Source organism: Uranotaenia lowii, chromosome 2 (assembly GCF_029784155.1).
Source record: "Uranotaenia lowii strain MFRU-FL chromosome 2, ASM2978415v1, whole genome shotgun sequence".
Classification (NCBI taxonomy): Eukaryota; Metazoa; Arthropoda; class Insecta; order Diptera; family Culicidae; genus Uranotaenia; species Uranotaenia lowii.
Genome location: NC_073692.1, coordinates 334,510,844 through 334,537,156, shown reverse-complemented (window position 1 = coordinate 334,537,156; position 26,313 = coordinate 334,510,844). Strand labels below are relative to the sequence as shown.

General features: G+C 32.3%; 1 protein-coding gene across 1 annotated transcript in view; it reads right to left on the bottom strand.

The window, feature by feature from the left end:
* Nucleotides 1-26,313, bottom strand: part of LOC129749260 (myosin-IIIb-like) — a 332,299-nt gene that overhangs the window by 249,246 nt on the left and 56,740 nt on the right. The window contains exons 2-3 of the mRNA XM_055744193.1: nucleotides 26,241-26,284; nucleotides 8,307-8,564 (exon numbers count right to left, since the gene is read on the bottom strand). The gene's annotated coding sequence lies outside the window, so the exon portion shown is untranslated. The remainder of the gene's footprint in view (nucleotides 1-8,306; nucleotides 8,565-26,240; nucleotides 26,285-26,313) is intronic.

Sequence of the window (26,313 nt, the reverse complement as noted above, 5' to 3'; positions counted from 1 at the left end):
TAAACAAAAGAAAACTTTTCTGAAACTTTTGCTCAGAAGTCAAAATTACTAACAGTCTTAGAAAAAAATTAAATTAATTGGAATTCATCAATTTAACAGTTTTCTTCTAATATTTTGTCAAAACAGTGCCAAATTTTCTTAAACGGTTTTTTACTTTTTAAAAAGTTTTTTTTAAACAAAAGCAGATACAGAAAACAAATAGTATATTTGGATTAAGGGTACCCATTTTAATGAGAATTAGCTCTAGAGCTCAACACACTTCGGCAAAATTGAGCAATTCCTAAAAATACTTTTGTATGTAGAGTTGAGTATTAAGAATAACAAATAATTCAAAGGGAAATTGAGACAGAAATTGGTTTCTTGAAGAAAATTTTTATTAGCAGGAAATTTGCTATTAAAAGTTTAAATTTTGTTATAATGGTTGGTTTAAAATTTTGAACTTGTTTGATTACACTTCTTAATAAAATTTTTGAACTTTTAAGGTTAACTAGTTACAGACGAAATGAATTCTTAAATCCCTTTGATCTTTCATGTAAGCTGTTCATTGTTCAATCAAGTTTTTTTCATATTTGGTTTTAATATTAGTCTTTTTTTTTTATTGATTTATCGCAGACCGTAAGCAATGAAAAAAATTAATAAAACCCCATCCTAATGACGATGTAGGGATATTTTGTGTCAAGATTTGAGTTTAAATAAAAATGTTTTTTTCTTTTTTTTTCAAGGATTTTGTTTTAAAATCCCTGAGAAAATTTTTTTTTATGATTTTCAAACCAAAATTTATGATTTTAAATAAGTAGCATTTTGGAAACGTCATAAAGTGGCTCAAAATGAAAAATCTTAAGCTTTGAGTGATTTTGAATTAAATTCCGTTGGAGGCGAGCTAATTTTCAGACATTTTTATTAACACCTTACACGACTGTAGAATTATTTGTAAGGAATGTAACCTGATTGACCGGATTTTCTCTGGCATTTTTACAGAAAACTTGACAAAGTCTGGGCATTGGATTTCAAAAATAATACTTAAAAAACTGTGCAATATCCGAGAAAATCCGACAAAAGTCCAGGTATTTCACATAAAAAATCGAAAAAAAACGTGAAAAATAAATATTTATTATTAAGATAAGACCGTTATAATTTATTTTTGAAAATTTATTTTCGGCTTATCGGTGAAAATGAGTATTCTTGGAAAAGAGTATGAGAATTGAAAATTGATCAGATGGATTGAAAAGTTAGGAGAAAATTTTTACAGGCGTTGAAAAAAGCGAAAGAGCAATTTTGCGAGGAAAACTTATAAATCATAAATTATTTAATATTGATTCGAGTTTTTAGTTAATATTCTTTATATGTTGTACCAGGGCCGTAGGATGGACCGACTCTTAGGGAGGGGGAGGGGGGGCTGGTTAGTGACTAATTTTTACCTATGATTTTTTGTCTAACATCACACGAAAAAAAAATTGAAACAAATTATGATCATAACTATACGATCTAAAAGATGGTTAAAACGTCTCTAATAAAAAAAACTATATTTTTATTAATTTTATGGTTCTCATTAATAGTTTTCGAATGAAATTGTAACTAAAGAAAAGACTCGAATGCCACAAGGATGATAAAGTGTCATTAATAAAAACTTAAACAAGTAACTTTAGAAAAGTGGTCCTTAGCCTAGAGAGTGAGTCAAATTTTTTTTTTAATGAAACCTCTAGAAACAAAATATGAAATTTGCTTTCACCGGTGGTTAAATTTTTTTGAATATGTTTAAAAGTCTGGTAGATATAAATTCTTTTCAGGGTAGCCTTCAATTTTTTTAAAAAAAAAACTCATTCTATACTCAAATCAAACAAGCCCAATCTTCTAAACTCTTTTGCAAATTCCAAGATTTTAACCTTTGATGAAAATAAATATAATTTAAAAAAAAAAAAAACAGTAAGAGATGAAAAATTTTCGAATCAAATTTGCTTGATTCCAACTTGAACTAAATTCATGATTTTAGTTTGAAATTTCGCTTTAAAAAAAAGCTGAATGTTAATACATAATGCTAAATAATACAACGAAAAACGATATGCAGATTATTTAGGTAAGATCAGGTACATGTTGGAAATATTTTTCATAAAGAATCAATTCCAAACTAAACATCCTGTGGACGATTTTTTATATATAATTTTGAATATTTTGCATGAATCAGAACATAGAAAATTTACTTAAATTCTACTTCATATTTGTGGTTTTCAGCTGAATTGTGTTTGCAAACTTATTGCGATTAAAAACTTTGAAATCTGGAAATTGAATAAACAAGCTAATTTTTAAGTTTATGTTCTCTTGAATTTTTTACAATTTTATGTTGATTGAAAAAATTCATTTACAAGCTTAATCTTTTTCTAAATTTTAAATCTGAATTCTAAACCTGAATTCAAAAATTTATAATCTGTTTCCGAATTTTTATTTTTTTCAGGATTTTCATCCTTTAGGATGATTCATCTTTTCTTCCGAATTTCTGAGCGATTTTCGAAATGTACAAAAAATACGATTTCCGAATCTTAATTCCAGATCAGAATTTCATGAGCCAAATCTCAGAGCCCTCATTCATGAATCTATAATTTAAATTTTTCAGTGCAGTTTAAATCTTAATTCATTATTTCAATTATTTATTTTTAATCTGTTTTGTGATTCTGATTTAAAATGTGAATTTCAAAGGTTGAATCAGAATCTGGTTTTCAATTTTGGATCACCACTTAGAAGCTTTAAATGTATGAATTCGAATTTGAATATGAAACAAATTTCTTCTTTTTCCATATTATATTCGGAAAACTACACTAGTTTACAAAATTTAAAAAAAATCGTGAACTTGATCAACTGACCAACATTTTTAATGTGAAATCGGGCGCTGAATCCGAAAATGAAATTCAAAAAATCTCAGTAGAACCGTTTTTGAGTTATACTCCAAATATGAAATGTCGAAAAAAATAAAAAAGCTCTTGTACTTAGATTAAAATATCTCGGACGGCATAACAGTAATTTGAAATCTCTCTTTTGCATATTGAAGATGAATAAGTTTCCTATCGATCATTTGAAAACTGTTTTTGCTTTTGACCAACAGTATTGTTGATATTAGTAACTTTATGAGAAAAAAAATTATAAAAAACGCCTTTTTTCAGAGAAAATTTTGTTTCAACGAAAGTTTTAGACTCGATGGTAGCATTTAAAAAATCTGATTTTCTTTTGCGCTTGAATGTCAATTTAAAACAAAGATTTAAAATGGTTGTTTATTAAAATCGGTTGAAAATTGAAGAAGTTATGGCTACTTTACCATAACTGTAATTTTTGCAGTTTTTAATAATTTAACGAACCGCAGTACACTTATCATAGTATAGGATGAATGAAACATGATAAATCTCACCCTCTCCAAGTCAATATTATTTATTAGCTTACCAGAAGGTAACATGCCAAGTTTCAGGAAGATCTGACCATAGGGAGGGTTACTTAAGTCTCAAACTTGAGTAAAATTTTGAGGTATTTTGCCCGGGAGGAAGGAAAAATACTGGTTTTTCATCAATAACTTTTTTCATCACTAGCTGATTATTTTTTATGGTTAATTTTCTTAAAGCCTAATTTGAGACAAATATTTCACCTGAAGACTGTAACTCGATTGGATTTGAAACAGAAAAGTTATTGCGGTTCAAAGGCCGCAAATTTTGTCCAACACGCAATGAGTACTTTTTACGCATTGCGTTTTATACGACAATTTTCGACCAAAATACAATCTTTGAACCGCAATAACTTTTCTGTTTCAAATCCAATCGAGTTACAGTCTTCGGGTGAAATATTTGTCTCAACTTAGGCTTTAAAAAAATCAACCAAAAAAACAATCAGCTAGTGATGAAAAAAGTTATTGATGAAAAACCAGTATTTTTCGTTCCTTCCGGGCAAAATACCTTAAAATTTTATTCACGTTTGAGACTCAAGCAACCCCTCCCTATGGTCAGATCTGCCTGAAACTTGGCATGTGACCTTCTGGTAAGCTAATAAATAATTTTGACTTGGAGCGAGTGAGATTTATCATGTTTCATTCTTCCAATACTATGATAAGTGTACTGCGGTTCGTTAAATTATTAAAAACTGCAAAAATTACAGTTATGGTAAAGTAGCCATAACTTCTTCAATTTTCAACCAATTTTAATAAATAACCACTTGAAATCTTTGTTTTAAATTGACATTTAAGCGCAAAAGAAAATCAGATTTTTTAAATGCTACCATCAAGTCTAAAACTTCCGTTGAAATAAAATTTTCTCTAAAAAAATGCGTTTTTTTATATTTTTTGTTCTCATAAAGTCACTAATATCAACAATACTGTTGGTCAGAAGCAAAAACAGTTTTCAAATGATCGATAGGAAACTTATTCACCTTCTATATGCAAAAGAGAGATTTCAAATTACTGTTATGCCGTCCGAGATATTTGAATTTAAGTACAAGAACTTTTTTAATTTTTTCGACATTTCATATTTGGAGCATAACTCAAAAACGGTTCTACTGAGATTTTTTTGAATTTCATTTTCGGACTCAGCGCCCGATTTCACATTGGAAATGACCTTCAGTTTACTGAGTTCAAAAATGCTGTAAACTAGTGCTATTATCAAAATTTTGAAAATGCATTTGAATTTCGGAAAACATGATTCAAATTTGATTTGAAATGCAAAACCAATTCGAACAAGGATTGCAAAGCAGCTTTTCATCCCTAATTTCTTAGGATTATTCGAACTGAAATTCAAGAATCCTAAACTTGATACACAATCGAAATACGAAAATATGTAAAAATACAATTTTGGTTATAGGAATATGGATCAAAAACCTCCGAAATGGGTTTAATTCAAAGTTTATTATTCAGACCTGAATTTCTATGATAAGGTTGCCATATTGCCCGGTTTTATCCGGATTGACCCGGATATTTAATTTAAAATATGGGAAAAGTCCGGTCAGATCCGGTTGCCAAGATTTCATTGGAAAAGTCCGAATTTTGCCCGGGTTTGTTTTTATTCTTTTACTATCTGTTACTATCGAATTTAAGGCTTCCAAAAAATCTTTCAAAATTATTTTTATCAAAATGTCTCCGAAATTTTCGATTTTGACGCATCAATAGAAAAAATGTACAACACAATTGGTATTTTTTGTTTGATTTGGCAAATAAAGCGAATAAATCCGGGAGAAATCCGAGCTATTTTCAATGAAATCCGGAAACCGGGCCAGACCGGACTTTTCTTAAAATTTGTATGAATTATCCGGGCAAACCTGGATAAAATCGGGCAATCTGGCAACCTTAAGTTAGATGTAGTCAATTAATTGTCACATCTTATCAAGCGTATTAGTTTTCGGCTAGGCAGAGAATAAATATATATACAACAGATTGAACCAACGAAATGTTGCACAATCCTATATTTTCACTAGTCCCAGGCTTCGGACGAATCCTGAGGCGCGACTCAAGAGGCAGAGCAGTACCACTCATAGAGGAGGAACTCCCAAACTCCTGGCAGTCGGAAATAACTCTTTCTCGCTTCTCCTAACGCCAGAATCTCTAAGAGCGCCAGTCACTCTTTGCTCTCCCAGAGGCTCTGCGTTCCTCCCAAAGAGGCCTCCTTGGGAGGAATTACTTTGCGTGTGACGATTCAGAATTGCGTTCGAGTTAGGTACATATTTGATTGCTTCAAGTAGCTCACAGCTGCTGGCTGGCTGATGGGGTGGCTGTGCGGCGATGTAAGCACAACGAGTTTTAGACTATTTCTAACTTTAACGACGTTTACATTATTACTCTAATTTACATTCAATGATCATGTAAAACGTTTGTCGTATTTTTGGTTTTCAGATAACATGTATTACAAAGAATTCGGCCGGTGTTAAAAGAAGTACCGTCAACTGGGGCATTATGCACACTTTTCACCATGAATGGCTTCTTAAAACTTAACGTACACATTATTATTAATAATAATAATAGGACATCAAATTAATTTAGTCAGGAAATTATTGGTTTCCCCAGTTATTTTTAAATTCACAAAAATATGCGATTATCACCCTACTTAAAAAGGGACAAGATGCAACAAACTTTGTTGTTAATGAAAAAAACAAATGGAAACGTCGATTATTAATAGATCTAGATATATTTGTGATGTCATAACGTATAAAGCACTAATTTTAGTAAGTTTCTATTTTGCTCAAATTTGTTCTGTCAAAAATGATTTGAAAAAAAGCATAATGGCGCTGCATACATTTAGGGGTAAAAAAATACTACAAAAATCAACTAGCTTAAACCATAAAAGTTCATGTTATGATAGATGAAATTTTGAAATTAACAAGCGCGTGATGCAAAACAATCATATTCAAGTATATGAAATCAAGATTTAAATTTGACTGGTAACTGAATTATATTTTTTTGATTTATTTATTTAAAAATATTTGCATCAGAGTTGTTATAGGGTAATAAAAGCAGTATAAAATTTGTATGTGATATCGTTTAGCCAATCCGTCAAACTTGGTAAAATGTTTTACGACATTGAAAAATGTGAAAAATTCTACATCTATTGCTCAATTTTTAAAATTGAGAAAATGAGAATCAAAATTTTAAAAATCTATCTCGCGATGTTAAAAACTGAGTAATCATCATTATCATTGAATGATAATTTTATTACATAAAATATATTTATTCAAATAAAAATTGAATAAGTGCGGTGGTACACAAAAGTAGCATCTAACCCTGCTCTTGCATGATACCCCGTTTGACGGTTATTGAAGAAATACTAGCTACCCGAACAAAATATCTCAAATTTCTTTACTAACTTGAAGCTCGTTGCGCGATTTCTTCTTATGCTATCGTACTTAAACTTTTCATGTAAACTTCACACAGCAATCTGCTTATTTTGGCCGCTCTACTCAACAAACTTATTAGCCGGGACACGTTCTATCTACTGCTATTCGTATTAAATCATTCCCAAATGACACCGCCGGCGTAAACCAAAACAAACGAACAAGGGCCAGCCAGATACCTAGCACATAACGTTTGCTTTATAAGCGTGCTCCTAGGGAGCTACTCCCGTAGAGCGCTCATTTCCCTTTTCAGAGCAGAGCGAGAGGCAACAAGAACTCCCTGGGAGCATTGCATCATTGAGGCAAATGGTAACTCCTTCTCATTCCATCTTGCCGCCTAAAGAGTGGGAGCAGATTTGAGCTCCGTGGGTGTTTGCTCTCAAATGAATCCGAAGCCTGACTAGTCCTATATGGATTGAGTTGTTTTCAAAATCATGATGTTAAAATATTCAACCGTATTTGCGTTGAAGGTATATTGAGGTTTTAGTTTAGCGTTTAGGTTTTAGTTTAGGTTTAGCACAAAAACGGCGCGAAAAAAAACTAGAAAAAGTAAAATTGTCATAAGACGCATATTTAAAAAGCCTTATTTCTTGAGGAAACATTCCAACTTAATCCAATAATTTTTGAAAATTCTCCCTCTCCCTCCGCTTTTTGGAAGGCCTCCAACTCCGTATTCGAAATTCGATACTCAAATGGATAAAATATGCTCCGATAGAGATGCATATTAATGACATTTTAATGCTATAGAAACTTCGATCAATTTTCCAAAAAATAATGGTGAGCAAGAGTTCCCAACATAGGTTGCTAGCTATGATGTATCTATGCTAAAATTCGTTGAAAAATAGCCAATACACTGCAGATAAGTGCTAACTAACAGAAGTTGAAGTTTTTTTTTTTTTGATGTTTCGATTATAGTCGTTTTACCATCTTTATGGCATTCGCGACATTATCAACGTTGCAGTTGGCGGATCGTTATTGAAAAACTTATTCGGTACAACTGTGTTCGATGTTTACTCTTGGGCTCGAACTCGCGGACATCGGCTCAGGAGGCAACAGACTTGCCAAGAAGTTGAAGTGAATTCGCTCAATCATAATGAATAACATCTTCTATCTTTTCACTAAAAATGCTTTTCTACTTTAAGTAGGATTATAAATAGGCATTAAATAAATAATTTGTTTTTATCCAAAGCCTTCAGTAACCAGTTATACTATAGCAAAAGGTATATTTATAATACCCGTAGATCTTAATGCTTCCTTTCATTAGGTTTCTCCGGCAAGAAATAAAACATGGAGACTTTCTCAACCCTAGTTTCATCAAATAATATTCTGAAATGAACTTTCGAATAACGGATTTTTATGACGTCTGTAAACAATCATTTATGCTCACCAACAGCATTGATTTGTTGTTTTCTCTTTTTTGCAAACAATATATTTCTGTCTGAAGGTTCAATCACACCTACCTTTTTCAAATCCACAGCAATTTGTCCGAATGTTCAAATCTCTAGGCAGCATCCAACCAGCCGACGTTTTCCCTTCTTCTTCACTTACATCCAGCCAACTTTGGCAACATCTGCAAAACCCATGGATTCCGGCTTCCAAAGGTGGCTCATGTTTCGAGGTTCGGAAAGCGAGAAAAAAAAAACGACTCACTGTTGACCTTCCTTCATTGATCCGAACATAAAGCCAAACGATTTGTTTCTTCAAATTTCAGCGGCGATCTGAAAGTGAACCAAAATAAAAACGAAACAAATAAATATTGTTAGCCATTAGCGGTCTCACCTTCGTTGGGTTGAAAAAAGCAACAAATCACGGGAAAGCTACACCCAAGCACAATTAACTTGGGCCATTGTAAAATGCTAATAGTCTGGAGCAAGATGAGAAAACTTTTCATACTCTATTTCATCGAGCAGGGCTTCAATGTCAATGTCATAAAAACCGGAAACGTTGCCGTGTTTGGAGGCTGGCGATGATGGGGAGCTTTGTTTTGCTATCACGATGACAATAAAATTTCAACGTCAAAAAACCCAACATTAAAGGCAAGTCAATGGCCTCAATCGCCCTTCCCCCTTTCCCAAAATTAGTCTAATGTCAAACCCCTGGTCGCAAAATGGGCGGCCATTCAGGTCCACGATCGTTGCCCGGTTGATTCAAATCTGACAGCAACCCCTTCATATTCGTGGGTTGAAGCAAAAAAAAACAAAAAAATCATTTCGACACTTTCGTATGCAAGATAAATCAACGTGACTTTCTTCCTTAAATTTTTTTATATCATCTGAATTGGAACTTATTTTTAAGTCCACCCAGCTGAAGGTCGGGTGCTGTAAAATGCCCACAATTTGTTAATTCCAACCGTGACTGGTGCTTTCTGAAAAATTTCTCCTGACCGCCCGTTCGAGTTTTAGAAATTTGATAGTCTGATCAATGCTTTTCTCACGATTGACTTTGGTGCTCCTTCTATAAATCTTTTTTTGTTTTGTTTCGTTGGCCATGATGACTGGCCAACAACGATATCCTCCGTAATTGGCCCCAAATCATTATCGTTAACCAGGCCTCATTGACCCGTTTCTGCCTTATCTTGAATAGATTTGGCTGCTGTTTTGGCAAAATCATTAACAGCAGTCTTATGATGATGTTGATGGTGGTGATCGTTAATATTGCGGAAAACCGAAAAAGCTAAATTAGTATCAAATGTAAGGCGACTAAGCATCCAATATGTAATGATGGTTTGATAACATTGCTGTTAAATTGCCGAAAATCATATGTGAAAGAGCGACGGTCACATGATGTCTGATTTATGGCAGCACGTGGGGCGTTAGGAAGATTAAATTCGAACAAAATTGGAATTGGGAAAGTTAAATTGAATTTTAAATGAGGAATCTTCAAGTTGACACTCAATAAAAGTTTAACAATAGAAATTCACTTGAGAAAAAAATAAAAACAAAACTAGGGTCGTGAAATATTTTAACAAAAAACAAATTTAAAGTTTTGTATCCAAAACGATATGAGGTACTAAAATTTTTATTTTAAATTTGGATTAGTTTGAAGCCGAGCTTTTTAGAAGTTGCCCTGAAGCCTGAAATTATTTCATTTTTTTCGGAACAAACTAAAATGAAATAAAATTAATCATGAAACGCTCCAAAATAGAACACTACACTTTTGGTGGCCTCGAGATACTAAATTTGTAACTTTTGGTCCAGTGAATTCTGAGATATACAATGCTGAATATCGGTGTATTTTGGTTTAGAATTATTTGCAGGCCGAAAAAAATCTACATCGCGGTCCTCAATGTGTTAAGGCCTAACGACAATTAAAATCGAAAGATGGATAATAATGCTGCATAAATTAAGGGGCTTAATTTTTCAACCTTACTTATAAAATTAGAACTATAAAAAAATGAAATTTGGACTTCATTCAATTCCCTAGGCCATCGCAAAGTTAAACATTCAACCTGCTGCTTCTAACGCTTTGATTTCATCAGGAAAGGAGTTTGTTTACGAGCCTTCGAAAAGTAGATATTTCATGATTTTGAAATAGAATTTTTACTTACATTTGAAATTTTTATAAACAAATCGATATTTTTCTAATTTGAAACTCAACTAATAGTTTTCTCAACATAGAAAAAAGTTTTCAAATATTTTAACTTTAGACTTAGTTATTGATGATTATAAGGAAATATTTCACGTTGATCAAAGTTACTCCGGTGATCAATTTACCCCAAATAACGGTATCCGAATCAAATCTAAAATTTAAGATCTAAATGAAATTAACTGTGGTTAAAAATTGTTTATCTAATTTTTAATAGCTCAAGGCAACAAAACTCCTATTTTTTCCAAGGTGCACAGAAGCAAAAAGCTTATTTTGAATAATTTTGAAGCGCTGAGAGTTTTTTTTAATGAACTTTTTGAACTTTAAAAATCACATAATTGGAAATTTAATTTAATATTTTGTAAAAAATAAAGAAAAAAAAATTGAAATGAAAGTTAAAAAGTGCAGTTTTTACAATTAAAAATAATAAGCTCTACAATATTATTTTGCAGCCAGTTGAATTATTAGGTCGTCTAAAGTAAAAAAGATAGAAAGTATGTTTTTCAGAACACAAACATTCTAAGTTGAAAAAAAGACACACTTATCAAAAATATTTTTCAAAACTCTAATAGGGTGAGTAAGCCTAATTTCGCTATATTTTGTCAGATGTTTTAAGATTTTATATTACTACGCCGAATCTTTAATACTTAGATATACAATTTTTTGGTAACTAAGTTTCAAATTTTTTTTTGAACTCTGTTAAGGTTTGAAATTATCATTTCAAGCCTTAATTTACGAAAAATATCATGTTTTATAAAGTGTGTCGATGTTCCTAATTTGGCACCAATTGTTCCTAATGTTAACATATGGGTATTCCTAAAGTTAACATATGAGGAAAAATGTATCCGCGTACCCAATATTACACTTTTTGTTCCTGATTTTGCATATGGGTCTGTTCTTTTAATACTTTAATGAGAAAAATCTCAAAACTCATCTTTTTATAAATTTTACAACGTTTTTGGAATATGAATAGAGAAATAAGGACTATTTAAACCCTACACAATATTCCTTTACGCTAGTTTGAAGAAACTCATAGAAAATTTGATAAATCGAAATTTTTACATATTTTGATGCCGTAAAAAACTTTACACAATGTGACGGATTGGCTTAATGATAGTACCTACAAACTTTATATTGATTTTACTATCCTATATCAACACTGTTGGTGTATGAATATTTTTCGGACAATCATTTAATATTTTAAAATAAATACTTTTAAAATTCCGTTACCAGTCTGGGCTAAAATGCATCGACATGCAAATCAATGATTCACAGTTAAAATCTTGTTTTCATATGCTAGAATATGATGTAAAATTTTTTGTAGCATTTTTTATCCCTAAATGTAAATATTTTTTCAACATTTTTAGCTTTGAGATACACTGAAGTAAAAAAAAAATCATGTTTTATTAGCTCAAAACAGTTTTTTTTTCAACAGTTCGTTGAAAATGAAGTTAAAACATAATTCAATCATTCTTATTTATTTCATATACATTCTATGACTTCGATAAACTTAGGAAATTATTAACTATGTCCATAATTAGGAACACATTGAAAATAGTGTTCCCAATTGTGGACATATGCTTTTTTTAGTTTTTACACGAAAAAAACATGGTTCACACATACTTATTACTTAAATCATGATAAAAAACAATCCGATGAAAAATTTCAAAAAAATCGGTTGACAAATTCAGCTTTTACCTTCCATTTCTAAACAGGTGTTTTTTTTAATAAATTCGCTAACATTTCCATTGAATTTGGACATACTTTGAAACAATCCGGATTTTACGAAAAATCCTGTGAGTTAGAAAACTTATTTGTTTGTAAAATGAAAGTTCACATGATCCGTTACATTATCATTTTTTTTATAATTGTGATAAGTGAAAAATAACGTCAAAAACAGTCAAAATCGAACGGTATGTTAACATTAGGTACACATGCCAAATTAGGAACACCTACCCTAGTTTGACTATACATTTTGGTAAATTTATTCAAAATTCGAAATAAAATATTAAAATGAAAAATATACGTTTTCTAACATCGTAGAACGATTTTTTTTTAAATAATATGTTGAACTATTTGAAAAATATTATAGAATATCATTAACTGAGAACAGCATTTTAGTGCAGATTTTCAAATGATTGATTTGGTAGTTTAGAAAAACAAGAAACAAAAACTAAAACTGATGTTAAAATTGGTTTCTTGAGGAGGGGGGGGGAGGGGGGTAGGGTCAAACGGGTAAAAAAAAACACCTTTTTCACGATTTTTTTCTAGAGCTATCGTTCAAACAAATGTATTCAAATTTTTTGCATTATATAAAGCATTGTTAAAAGAACATTTAGTAATTTTTTCGTAGAAAAATATTGAAAAATGAACCGGTGACGGAGCACTTTCGAGGATGCCTTTTAGAAAACAGGATTTGCGGTGGACACTGTATCTCAGCACAGAATCATCTGAAGTCAAAAAATCGGAGCAAAATATTTTAAACAGATGTCTTTCTGGACCCCAACGTTTTTATTGAACTTTCAAAAAAATTTATGAAATTTTTGTGGCTGTATGAAGTAAAAACTACGATTTTTCACGAAAAAGTCCGCCATTTTTTATCTGTAAATTCTCCCCAAAGTAAAAAAAAAAGAAAAACGTTGGGGTCTGCTATTTTATATGTAGAAAATATGTTCCAAATTTGAAAAGAATCGGATAAGTAGTTTTCAAATGACGATGTCCACGGACTTTAAAAATGTGCTTTCGAGATTGCAGAGTGCAGTATTAGATAGGAGGAGATAAAGGCCTATAATTTCTACAGTTTTGCTTCAATTGACTTGAAAATTTGACACAACATTCTTGAAATGTTTTACAATAAGAAAATAAAAAAAATAAAAAAATCGATTTTTTGAAAGTTTTAGACTCTACCCCCCCTTAAAGATCTATAACAGGGAGATGGCATCCCTATCCTTTGTCATTGAATTTGACAACCATCAAAATTACGGGCCCTCGATTTTGTGGGCCCATAACAAACCTGACATTTTGCTGTCAACGACCCGAACTTAATGTCAAATGCTAGAGAAGTATGGTTGATAGCACACTAACACATCAATCATTTTGATTTCTCATTGGTTGAAATTTTGACTTTTGAGACTTCGTACTGCTTTGAGAGGAAAATACCAGAAACGTCTCTCCCTATGGATAGAAAAAAGAAAAAGATTCTTGTTCGAAAGAAGAACAAGATTGCCACCTCCCTGATCTATAAGCATAAAATTTTGAAATAAGCTAATTTTTCAAATCAAAGTGATTAGTAATAGAGTAATGGATACTAGGTAGAATAATTTTTTTTGATAATTGTAGCAAACACCTGTCAAAGGGCTTCTAACTTGTGGATGTGTTCAATTAGCATTTGATGAATGAATAATGAAAAAACAATGGCTGGTTTCAAATCCTGAACTTTTTAAGTAACACTTCCTAATAAACTACAATCTTGAGCTGGGTTTTTGTGTGTCAGGAGTAGAATTTCAATACAGAAGGTTTAGTTAATTATAATTGAATAAACCTTCTGTATTGAAATTCTACTCCTGACACACAAAAACCCAGCCTGCTAATAATTATTAATCGAAATTCCAATTCAAAATAAGTTCGCCAAAAGTAATAACGTATTAAATAACGCCGTTCTCATAACCTGGATTTATCTGTAGTTTTTTTTTTAATCGGCACTTTATTAACTTTTTTTCTATAAGTCTAAACTAAAGTCTCAGAACTCAAACTTATGACATTTTTCAGAATAATTTTTTAAGACAAAATTTGACTAAAAATCTCAAAACTCATTTCAAACTCTTTTTTTTTTTGGATGAATGCAATGTCTTTTAAATATGATCAGTTCCATCGCGCTTGAAGATATTTGCAAATGTTTTTATGACCTGTTTAAATTGAGTGATCGTTTCAAAACCGATAAATATTAGCGATAGCTATTTTCAGTTTCCCAGGTTTCCCAATTTTCTCATTCTCTGGTCAAGCTATTGAGACCTCATGATTTTACAAACTCGTTGCTGCACATAAGAGTGTGTCATTTTTGCATTTTTTTTTTCGAATTTCAAAAACCCTGTAGCCAAAAAAGTTTCCTTGTATGGTCGAAACGAATGACAGAATTTCTGCAGATTTTTATAACTAGATTTAGGTACCCGGGCTTAAACTGATATTTGGCATGGAAAAACGTGAAAATTTGTTCGGAGAATGTCACTTTCTTGGTTTTTCCTGAAAATTTTGTTTTCATGCGATGCAAATGAACTCCCAACATGCCCAATCTTTTCCAAAATGTGATTTGTACAAATAATTGTTAGTTTATTTTTGTTCTTAATCAAGATGTGAAAAAAAAACAGTTCTACAATTTATTTAATTCATATTTTTACAAAACCATGGCATCTGGCGACTATCAATTTCTGGTTAAACTTATTTTTTTGCAAATGATAGACAATCTGATGTAGATCATTACATTTCAACATGTCAATACTTTTGAACCAAAAAAAAAATAGGGGGATTGAACGGAAAATTTGTCAGTGTTGCTGACTTTCTCCGAACAAGTTTTCGCGTTTTACCATAAAAAATCTAAAATCAAAACCTGGGTGCCTAAATCATATTTTTAAAATCTATGAAAAAATTATGTTCGTTTTGTTCCAAACATTATTGTGGTTTTAACCAAAAAGCAAAGCAATTTTTTCTTCTCTAAACTCATATTTGCAAATTCTAAATTAAATTTTGCTGAACGACTAAAAAGATTCAAGAGTAACAATATCGACTCAGAAACTAAGCCAAAACTTCGAAAACATATTTCAAGTCCACAATTCTACTACAGTTTTTCCGAAAAAACCACTTGTAAATAAAAATCAACACGTAAGTTTCGATTTTTAATAAAATTAGGCTTCTCAGTTTGCCCAAATAAAGCCCGAATTATTTCACTTTATTTACAAAATCTTAAACCAAATTGAATTGGGTCATTGGAGTAATGTATTTAGCGTCCAAATTTTTTGAGCTTATTATATCAAAATTATATATCCATAAAGAAAACAATTTTCCAGTGATTTCCTTCATGAATTTTATTGAATAATTTGGATATTGGCTAATGTTGGAAAAAAAATAAAAGGATTTGCATGGCCTGAATACTTTCCGAAAAATATCTGAAAAGCTTGGTTTTTTTTTTGAAACGATCACAAACACATACAGGATTTCAACGAATTTTAATGTTGCCCCAAAGATAATCCTTAACTTTATTCTAAACGTACATCTTTCGAGAATATGATGCTAAAAAAATGCAAAAACCACCACCCACGGAAAGTGTACAATGTATGCCGTGACCGGCAATCGATCTCATGACCACTGGCTTAGAAGACTTAAAGGCTATTCTCTACGCCATGGGCTGGGTTAGAATAATTCCGGATTTAGTGGTTGCAAATTTAATTAAAAACTGAAAAATTAAAATTGAAATTCGATGTTCAGATTAGGGATTCTGAATCCATTTAATTGTTCTTGAACTTCAGTTTGCATTATCTTTGGGACAAAATCCTGATTTGATTCTTGGTTTTGCATTTCAAACTTGATCTTTTTTTTTCATTTTCGAAACAAATCATTTCTGAAAATGAAAAGATAATATTTAAAAAAAATTGGATTTGAATTTTATATTGTTATTTTTATGTCTTATTCAAAATTGGAACTTGAAAAAGTTTCATAATGGTGAAGAACAATTCAGAAATATGAAACAGTTTTATTATGCGCAATGTTCATTTAGATTCGCAAATTGAATTTCGAATAAGGCACTGAAAATAGAATTCGTATGAAAAGTTTAAAATTCAGAACTCAAATAAGAAAATTCTGATTGAGGGTTCTGATATAAATTCCATTTTTTTTAATAATTATCAAATGAAATTATAATCGGTAACTTACATTTAAAAATCTTTTCCAAATTTGGTGTTCAAATTTTAAATTCAGCTTCGAAAGGCAGGATTCAGATTGGAATAAAAATTATAATACAGATTCAAGTTTTGTTCAAACTTAAGTTTCAACGTGATAACTTTCATTAGAATTCAAATTGCAGGAGATCCCAGTTGCAAAATTTGAATTTAGGATTCCAAGTTAAATTTTATATTCAAACAAAGACACTTTGAAAACACATACCAGAAGACATCACAAATATAAAATAAAATTTGAACTCATTTAAAAGACTTCGATTTAAAAAAAACAGGGTTTTAAATTCGAAAAAATACGCACAGGATTTTATTTATGAAATAAATTGTTCATGACAAATTTTTGTCGGCAATCAAAAATTCAATTTCAACGCATTTATTTTATTGGTTTTTTGTTAAACATTGTTTACATTGCAGATTCATAAAAAAAATAAACTTTAATTTTAAATTTAAGTCAAGCTTTCGAGAGTAGAGGATAGATCTGACTTAATTAGCAAAATTTTTTTTCTATTTTGGAATATTTTATGAACTTCCACCAATCTTTGGGATGCTTATGCTAGTGGATAAAAAGTTTAAGTTCATTACTTGCCAATTTAGGTAAACATTAAACCTTCAAAATATCATATTAATTTTTTGAAACTTCATAGAAAAAAAACAGACAACTTCTAGGACATGTTTCCAGCAATTATAATTGAAAATAAATACCTTACTTTTAATCCAAATAAAACAGAACTGATAATAGAAAAGCTATACATTTTTTAGGTAAACACGTTATAGGAAAAAAAATCAGCAAACCCCCTTCCTTCATTAACTGGTTCGTCCCACAGCCCGGACTTGTGTTGTGATGTTTAAAGTTTCACAGAAAATTCACCTTTGACTCAAAACGTAAAAATCTGGTGTAATCACGAGAATAACTGTTTTTTTTTGTGAAAATTCGACTTCAGAATTTAGAAAATCAACGGAAATTCGGAAAATCAAAATTTTAAATTGGATGCCAAATGAGTTTTGAAAGGATGAAGCGTCGAGATCTGGTGTTATATCGAAACAAAATTTCTTGACCAAAATCGACTTTGAAATCGATTAAAAGCGACCGAGTTTTAAGAATGTTGATTTTTGGTCAAAAATTTTGTTTCAATATATCATGAGATCTCGAAGTTATGCTATCCTTATTCATTCGGCATCAAAATCAAAAGTTCGATTTATCTTATCTTATCTAATTTATCTTTCCTTTCTTCATATTTTAAGGTTAAAAGGCAAAAACCTAAATAAAAAAAATATCCAATATTTGATTTGAAAAAGCCCTTTTTCTAGTTTTCAACTTCAAATATGAATTCATGGATACATTGGTCGTTTGAAATGTGGGAATGATTAAAAGTGGCGCACAATCACGTAAATATAACAAAAAACACTGAACAGTGCATATAAACGAGACCATTTTCATGGCCTTTGACCTAAAATTCAAAACTAAAACAAAATAAATCAAAATTAAAATGTAATTGAAACAAGTTTTTGTAATATATAGCAGCTCAACATCGCTCAATCCAATCGACTCCAAAAATGAATCGAACTAAATTAATCTACAAATGTGAATGAATTTCAGAGTCTGTCAACTTGATACGACTGTAAATGAACGAATGCATTCCTACCTTGTGTGGTTTTCCAAAATTGCATTAACAAGTTTCTTTAAATAAGTTCACCAAAGATCAGCACCGCATCAACAAACTTAACGGCACAACTTATTGACGAATCAGGGTTCAAAATTTTCGTGGGTGGAAACGGCCTTTTCACGCCCTCTAGAAGATTGATGTTTCCTCGTTGGTTGCTGCAACACATTAAGTGGCATCTAAGTTTTCCCAATCGTGCTTTTTGAAGCGTCGAAAGCTGATGATGATGGTTTTGCGTATGTCAGTGTAGCCTTGGCTTTTGGAAGCAACCAGATGGGCTCAACTCAAATGGTCACGGTCCGAAGGATGTAGGTTAATGGCATCTAGGGTATTTTTGGTCTGAAGCACTTCCGTCCATCCAGTTTTATCTGTCTGTTCGAGGATTAATTTTAAAAATTATTGCGTCAATACTGCAACTTAATGAATGAAAGTTATCTTAGTTCAATGTTTACCAGAAATGTGTATCATGTTTTCCCATGAAGTGCATCCTACAGTGTAACAAAGCCTTCCAAACAAGGTTTTCAAACTACCTATCATGGAAATTGAAACCTCAGAGGAACCATTCAGAGGTCCAAATTTCCGTACAGATAACATCATTTCCATGCAAACATGTTAAGTTAGAAGAATCTTTGACAAAATGAAGTGTCTTCCCGATGACATGTTTTTTGGTTCCCTGAGTGGTGATTCTTTTTCGTTGACTATTGAGCTGCCATTTTCTTTTTTTATCAACCATCATTGAATCAATTGACGTATTTTATTCATTTCCTGTTTATTGGTTTTCATCAATTGCATTTTTAATGGTGCTGCAATCTGAAACTCACGCCCATTTGGTAATAACTTAATCTTCATTTTGGTTCGACTTATCACCTGACTACTGAATTTGTTAAGAGTCTCTTTAGGAAACTGACTGGTATATTTATTGATGATAATTGACAATGTCTGAAGGTGCAATTCCAACTTGCACCGTCACTTTGCCAAAGATCATTGCATCCGAATAAAAAAAAAAACAGCACACGCGCCAGACGTAGATTAAACTCTACTGCATCAAAACGAAGCTTTAGTCAGAAAAACTTGTGTTGAAAAAAAGCCCGAAAACAAGGTTTTACTTTCGTTTACCCACAATTACTGTGTCCAATTAGAGGCATCGTGGGACAGACTGTCAAAAGTGCATTTTTATTTTGCTCATATGACGAGCTTAGGGCTTCCAATGAAACCACGTAGACTTTTTTTCTATGTTACTTTTTAAGCCTGCATTTGCGGAAGGTCGTTTGTTTGTGCAAATAATGAAAAAAAAAGAAAAAAAAATACAGCCTGTCGGATCTTTGCATTAACAAAATTTCACCTCTCAGCTTCGAGCTGAGCCCGATGGCGTCAAAAATTGAAACGCGTCGACGCGAGGCCATTGACTTCCACGTCTTGAATTGGCCGCATTTATACTTTATTTTTCCACTTGGCTCTCTTCCTCAAATTTTTTTGAGATTGTCTACATCAAACCGTTCAACACATGGCCATTGAATCTTGAAATATATTTAATTGACGATTTGATGTGCATGCGTCCGTGAATGAGGAGTCAATTTTCGACGGCCGCGAGGCCGCGGATCATAAAGTGACACTTGCGATGTCCGTTTTGCACCCTCGATTACGGCGAGGCGATGTTAGTTTTTGTTTTCTTAGCCCCTTCAAGACTTTCTCGACGCTGTAGCTGTCTTTCTATAGGCTTTCAACTGGGTACTATTTGCAATTTTACTACGGTCAGCAAAAACTTTATTTAAAGTTGATGGAATTCAATAATTTCCTTTGGCGACAATAAACTTTGTTTGCATCATTGTGGTTTTAAATTTGTTCAAATTCATGTTTTCTTTTCTTTTTTCAACAAAAAATATTTCATGGATACTTACATGAGTCAGAGGAAATACATTAAGGGTAATACGGGCAAAATTTGGTCAAAATCAACTTGACATATTTCTTTCAATTTTGCATTTAAAAAACCTGAACACCCCTCATATTGAAGGTGTGTGTGTGTAGAATGTTGCTCCTATTTTGATTTTGGAATTCACTCTTCAGTTGTCAAAATGCCGTCCAAGGAAGAAGAGCAGCGTATCAAAATTTTGCTCGCGCATCGCGAAAATCCGAGCTACTCGCACGCAAAGCTGGAAAATCGCTAAAAGTTGCCAAAACAACCGTTAAAAGTTTAATCAAAGTGTTTGGAGATCGTTTGTCGACAGCCAGGAAGTCTGGATCGGGGGAAAATCGAAAATCGGAAGCCGCTGAGACGACAAAGAGAGTTGCCAGTAGTTTCAAGCGAAACCCTAACCTCTCTCTCCGAGATGCCGCAAATAAGCTGGGTGTATCGTCTACAACCGTGCATCGAGCCAAAAAACGAGCCGGACGATCGACTTACAAGAAGGTAGTGACTCCAAATTGCGATGATAAACAAAATACGACGGCCAAAGCGCGATCCCGGAGGCTGTACACGACGATGCTGACGAAGTTTGACTGCGTGGTAATGGACGACGAAACCTACGTCAAAGCCGACTACAAGCAGCTACCGGGACAAGAATTTTATACGGCAAAAAGAAGGGGAAAAGTAGCTGATATTTTCAAGCACATGAAACTGTCAAAGTACGCGAATAAATATCTGGTTTGGCAAGCCATCTGTACCTGTGGCTTGAAAAGCAGCATTTTCATAGCTTCCGGGACTGTCAACCAAGAAATTTACGTGAAAGAGTGTTAATAAACGTCTGCTGCCTTTCCTGAAGAAACACGGTTGATCCGTACTGTTTTGGCCGGATTTGGCATCTTGCCATTACGGTAAAAAGGCCATGGATTGGTACGCCGGAAACAATGTGCAGATGGTTCCCAAGGACAAGAACCCTCCCAACACGCCAGAGTTCTGCCCAATTGAGAAATACTGGGCTTTTGTCAAACTGAACCTAAAGAAGTCAAAAAAACTGCTAAGGGCGAGCAGCAGTTCAAGGCAAACTGGCTTTCTGCGGCGAAGAAGGTGGACAAGGTGGCTGTACAAAATCTGATGGCAGGGGTTAAGCTTAAGGCCCGACAATTCGGATTTGGAAAAGCAGAAGCCTATCTGAATGTTTTTCCTAAATTTTATACTAATTTAACTTGAAAAAGAAATTTAATTCGATTTAAAAAAAAAACGATTTCACCGATTTACACGCGTTTTCCCTTGACCAAATTTTGACCGTATCACCCTTTAGGAATAACATAATCCAATATTAACAAACATTTTTTTAGAAATTATAATTTTCGAGATTCATGTTGATAAACACTGACAGACTTTGTTTAATGAAAAAACTTGTTAAAAATCATCTTTGGATTGATCTTGAATTGGCGAATTCGGAGACATTCTGGAAATAAAACAAGATTGTTTTAAGAAAACATTCAACCTTAATGAGTAGCTGCATACGAAATGACAACCTCTGTTGTTTTGTTTTGCAGCAAAAAAGTTCGAAGAAAAATACATTAGGCAAAGAATCTTGATTCGGGTTGGATAGTTTTTAAATTTTATTTTCCATCAGGGACCATTCAAATATTACGTAACGCTCTTAGGGGGGGGGGAGGGGGTATAGCAGTTTGTTACGTTTTGTGGATTTTGCAAAGAAATTTTGAGACGAATGTGTTACGTAGGGGGGAGGGGGGGTTGAAAATGCTCGAAAATTGCGTTACGTAATATTTGAACGGTCCCTCAAGTAGATAGTGTCATGTTTTTTTTTTTGAAAATTCCATATTGTCTACTGTCTCATATTTTTCATTATGAACTTAAACTCAATATTATGTACCAATGGAATTGTTTTTTAATAAAATTCTCTACGTCCATTTTCAACAACTTGTCATATGTAGTAAACTCCAACTTACTGTCCATCTAACATTCACATAATCTTGGGGAGCCGTCGAGATAATTTGTGATCGTGTGCAAGGCTTACCAAACGGGGGGGGGGGGGGGGGGGGTTTCAGGGGTTTTACTGCCCTCATGGAGGTTTTTCCAAGTAAAATTTCTAGCTTAAGAAATAGATTTACGGTCATAACAATAAATTACGCGACCCCAAAAAGTATTTTGAAATATGTCTTCTGCGAAATTTTGTTTTGTAGCACTGTAAGCCTATGATAATTCATTATACAACACTATAAACTGAAACTTTTTTTTTAATTATTTATTTCGAATAATCCACAAACCTTTAGCATTGAAACTTAAATCTGAAGATAAAAGACAGGTGTTTGCTACTCACGATAGTCTACAAAATGAGTAAAAAAAAAACTCTAAACGCTTAAAACAGATTGCATTTTCTAAACACTTTGATTATAGAAATTTTCGTGCGGCATGACAATTTTTATGCTGATATGAAATATTCTTCATTAAAAATCGATTTCAGACTCACAAAATTCTGTACTGTGTTTCTTGTAATATTAAATACTCAACTCCACATTCAAAAGGGTTTCGATATATTTCACAATACAACAAATAAAAAATTTTCCGAGGTGCAAAGAATTAGAAAGCATATTTTGAATAATTAAGGTGTCCTGAATCAAAATATGCATGAGATTTTTTATCTATCAGCTTTTGTTTTACAAATAACTTTTGAAAAAAGGTAAAACTCAGGAAAAATCCTGCATTTGTTGACAAAACTGTAAAACATTACACAAAACCTTACTTTTAACATTTTTTTTTGGTTTTGTCAGACCATTTCAAGATCATTCTATCTCTGTTATAAGAATAACTCCACTAACTCGGAAAAATTCGCAAGCAATCGCTAATTGAAACCGTTTAATATTGCGTAAAAGTGGTCGATCTCTTAAAAAGCGCTAATCGCCAATCGCTTACCAAAATTTAAAAAAAGCCATACAAAACACAAATTTTTAATTCATTTCTACACATTTGTTGATTAAAAAGGCAACACTGCAAAATGGAACAACTTGCATTTTTAGGATTAGCTTTGTAACTTTTCTGTCCAACTCATCTTCGCCAGCCCACGATTTCGTTTGGAAAAGACAGAAGGAAAAACATTTGAATCAACATTCTATTTTGGGGGTTTTTTTTTTTTCAATAAAAAACAGGCAGCGAAGACACCTAAGCGTTGTAAAAAAACGAAATCTCACAAAAACAACCGTTAGATGATACTCTTGAGAAAGACCAACAAAAATGTTCATAACGTCGGGCATTTCAAACATAGATTTGTTAGCTTGAAATCCAAGAATGAAAACGTAGCTATTAAACATCACTAACGATTGAAACCATAAACCTAAATTGAATCAATTTTCAACAAAAAACATTCATGAAATTTTTACTTCTCAATCAATCAATGCAAATTTGTTTAACAGATGTTGTGTTCTGTCCAAAACTGTTTTTTATCTTTTCCGTTATTTTTCCATGAAGGTATAAATACGGTACTTTAATCAAGGGGTAGGACAGTTGAAAAGAGTTCTTCACTTTTTTCTATGATTCCAATAAAAATGAGCTCGAATATCTTCTGGAATCAATCTATACTAAAAAATTTAAAACCTGCCTGGTCGAAATCAAGGTTTTGGATCTCAATGATGATGGAATTATGATTAATGCGTCTCATAGATCAGTTTAGCATTCTTCAGTTAGCAGAACTGAAAATAATCCGAAAGCTCACGAAAAATTCAGCGAGAAAATGAATTCGCTAAGCAGAGGATAAAATTTGAGTTTTCAGATAAATTAGCAAATCAAGCAAATAAATTTGGGAAAAACCAGAGTTTTTTTAATAAAACCCGGACAATCAGGTCGTACTGGATTTTTTCCCGGATATTCAGTAAAATAGCTGGGAAAGTTCGGCTAAAACTGGGCAACCAATAAAAAAAAAAATACTTTGATGATATCATGATCGGGTAAAAAAAATCCAACGCCTTTTTCAGTTTACTCGACAACAATTCATTAACATAACAAATGTTATAACATTTGCATGAACTATAGCCTGAAACATTAGCTTAACAGTTACATAAAAAAATGTGAAAAATACTTAGAAAACCTGTTAAGTATGAAGTTGTTGAAAAACAATTTATAATCCATAAAACTAATTCTGTTACAAGAATGGTTGTCGACGATGCTCTTACTATAAGAAGAAGCTACATATTATATATCCCATTTTGTGGCTGGGGAACATTTATTAGAAATCATTGTCAATTTCGACAGGTTTTTCTTCCTTAATTGCACATCTCAAACCCGTTAATTCATAAAAAGTCTATGAACAAGAACACAATTCATAATGGCTTGCAATGCATCATTCACAGTCCAATAAACTCTCAGAGCAATTGAAAACAAGACAGGGCAGAAACTAAAAAAAATGAGAGCAACATATAAACAGACAAAAAAAAAACACCACAACTCTCCCTCGGCCTGGGCTGCAGAGAGCTCCGAAAAGACGGAACGAAGCACTTTCCTGAATGATTGAATTAAGATGTACGGCCTTTAATCAGAAAATTACTTCAATGAAGTTTAACTTATTCCATTAGCTACGCGTATTGAGAGTGAGACAGTGGAAAACACCATACAGCAACATATAAAAATTGAAGTAAATGTGATAATCGCCAACGCTTGTTGGATGTAGTTAGGAAAAGCAAATGCTTTTAGCAAAGTGGAAAAATAGAAACGGGCGTGAAAATCTTAGTCGAAAAGTGGCTGTCTGATAACAACAAACAGCCGGCGCTCTCGATTTGACTCATTCTTTTGACTGATGATGGTTTTCTTCCAATTTGTGGTTTGTGTGCAGGTCTCGTTTAGTTCCAATCCGATTGCATTTGTGCGCCAATTCGATCGAAATTGCTAAATTGTTCTCTCTGAAGAGAAAATAATTGTACAAATTTAACACACATATTTTGTTGGCAATTATTTTATTGATGTTTAAGAATTGTTGGAATGTGTTGTTGATAAAAATTAAACGGTTGAAGCTGAGAAAATGTGTCTTAATGGTGTGTTATTCACGGTATAATTTGCAACAAATATAAACCAGGGTGAAAATGACGCACTTTCTTGCATTTATTTTGCTAATAATTTGAAGCTTTGATGCTAAGGAAGCAGCGACACACTTGCAATAAAGTTTTTTTTTCAACAACTCTATACTAGAGACGGCACTAGAGGGTGGTGCTTAACCCGGCCTTGAGGAGGATTACAAAAATTGTCATAAAACTGCATCGAATAGCTATTTTTACGACTTTTTATCGCTAAATGATAAAAAAGATGGTGTTCTATGATTTCGTAATGATGACAGCTGTTTGACATGCCCATAAATAATATCCGGGTACCTAAATCTAATTTAATTCTGTCGTTCGTTTTGACCAAAAAAGAAACATTTGAGGCTACAAGGTTTTCAAAATCCGAAAAAAAGTTGCAATTCGACACATCCTAATGCGCATGGCATTCGCTATAGTCAAGAGAAAATAGCCCATTTACCAGAAATCATCATTTTTAAAGAAAAAAACATAGTTTTGTAAAGTTTTTGGTCCTGAAAAAAAAACATTAATATGTAGCCTTGAATGATTCAAAGACGCCGGATCTATTTTATGAAAGTTATCACATAATACAACATTATATTTTTTTCCACAACCGTGACATGATCCGAGCATTTAAATTTAAATTTTAAAATTCTGAATCAAAAATCCAGGAATAACTGTTAAAACTTGTAGATAGCCGGATGTAATAGAAATAAAATATTTAATACAAAATTTGGGAAAAGTGCGGTTGCCCGGATTTTATTGAGAAAGCCCAAATTTTGGCCCAGGGTTATTCTCATTCTCAAATCTAAATTGAAAACAAAACTATGTTATAAAAGAAATGTATGCGTCCAAAACGAATTTTTTTTAAGCAAGTTTCAAAAAAATAATCTTGAAAGATTTTTTGAATGCCTTAAATGCTATTTTTAATCAGCTTATCAATTTTGATGAATAAATCATTTTTAAAGCTTTTTTTGTTGATTTTTGAATGATCTTTTTAGGTCTTGACCAAATTTGTCCGGATATTACCCGAATTGCTGAAAATTGCTCTCATTTTCTTATTGATCATGATTAAATGGGTTTTGAAAACTTAATTATGTAAATATGATTATTTTAAGTTTTAAGATGTTCAGCAACAATCTTTCGTTAGTGGTTTTAGCCAGAAGAGTGAAATTGACACTCCTACAATTCAAAACATTAAAAAACAAATCAGACACGATTGAGGGTTACCTACCTGTATTTGAGAAGATTTCTATAAAAATTGGCGCTCTCTGGGTGCTGAAAAGAGATAAAGAACATGTTTTAAG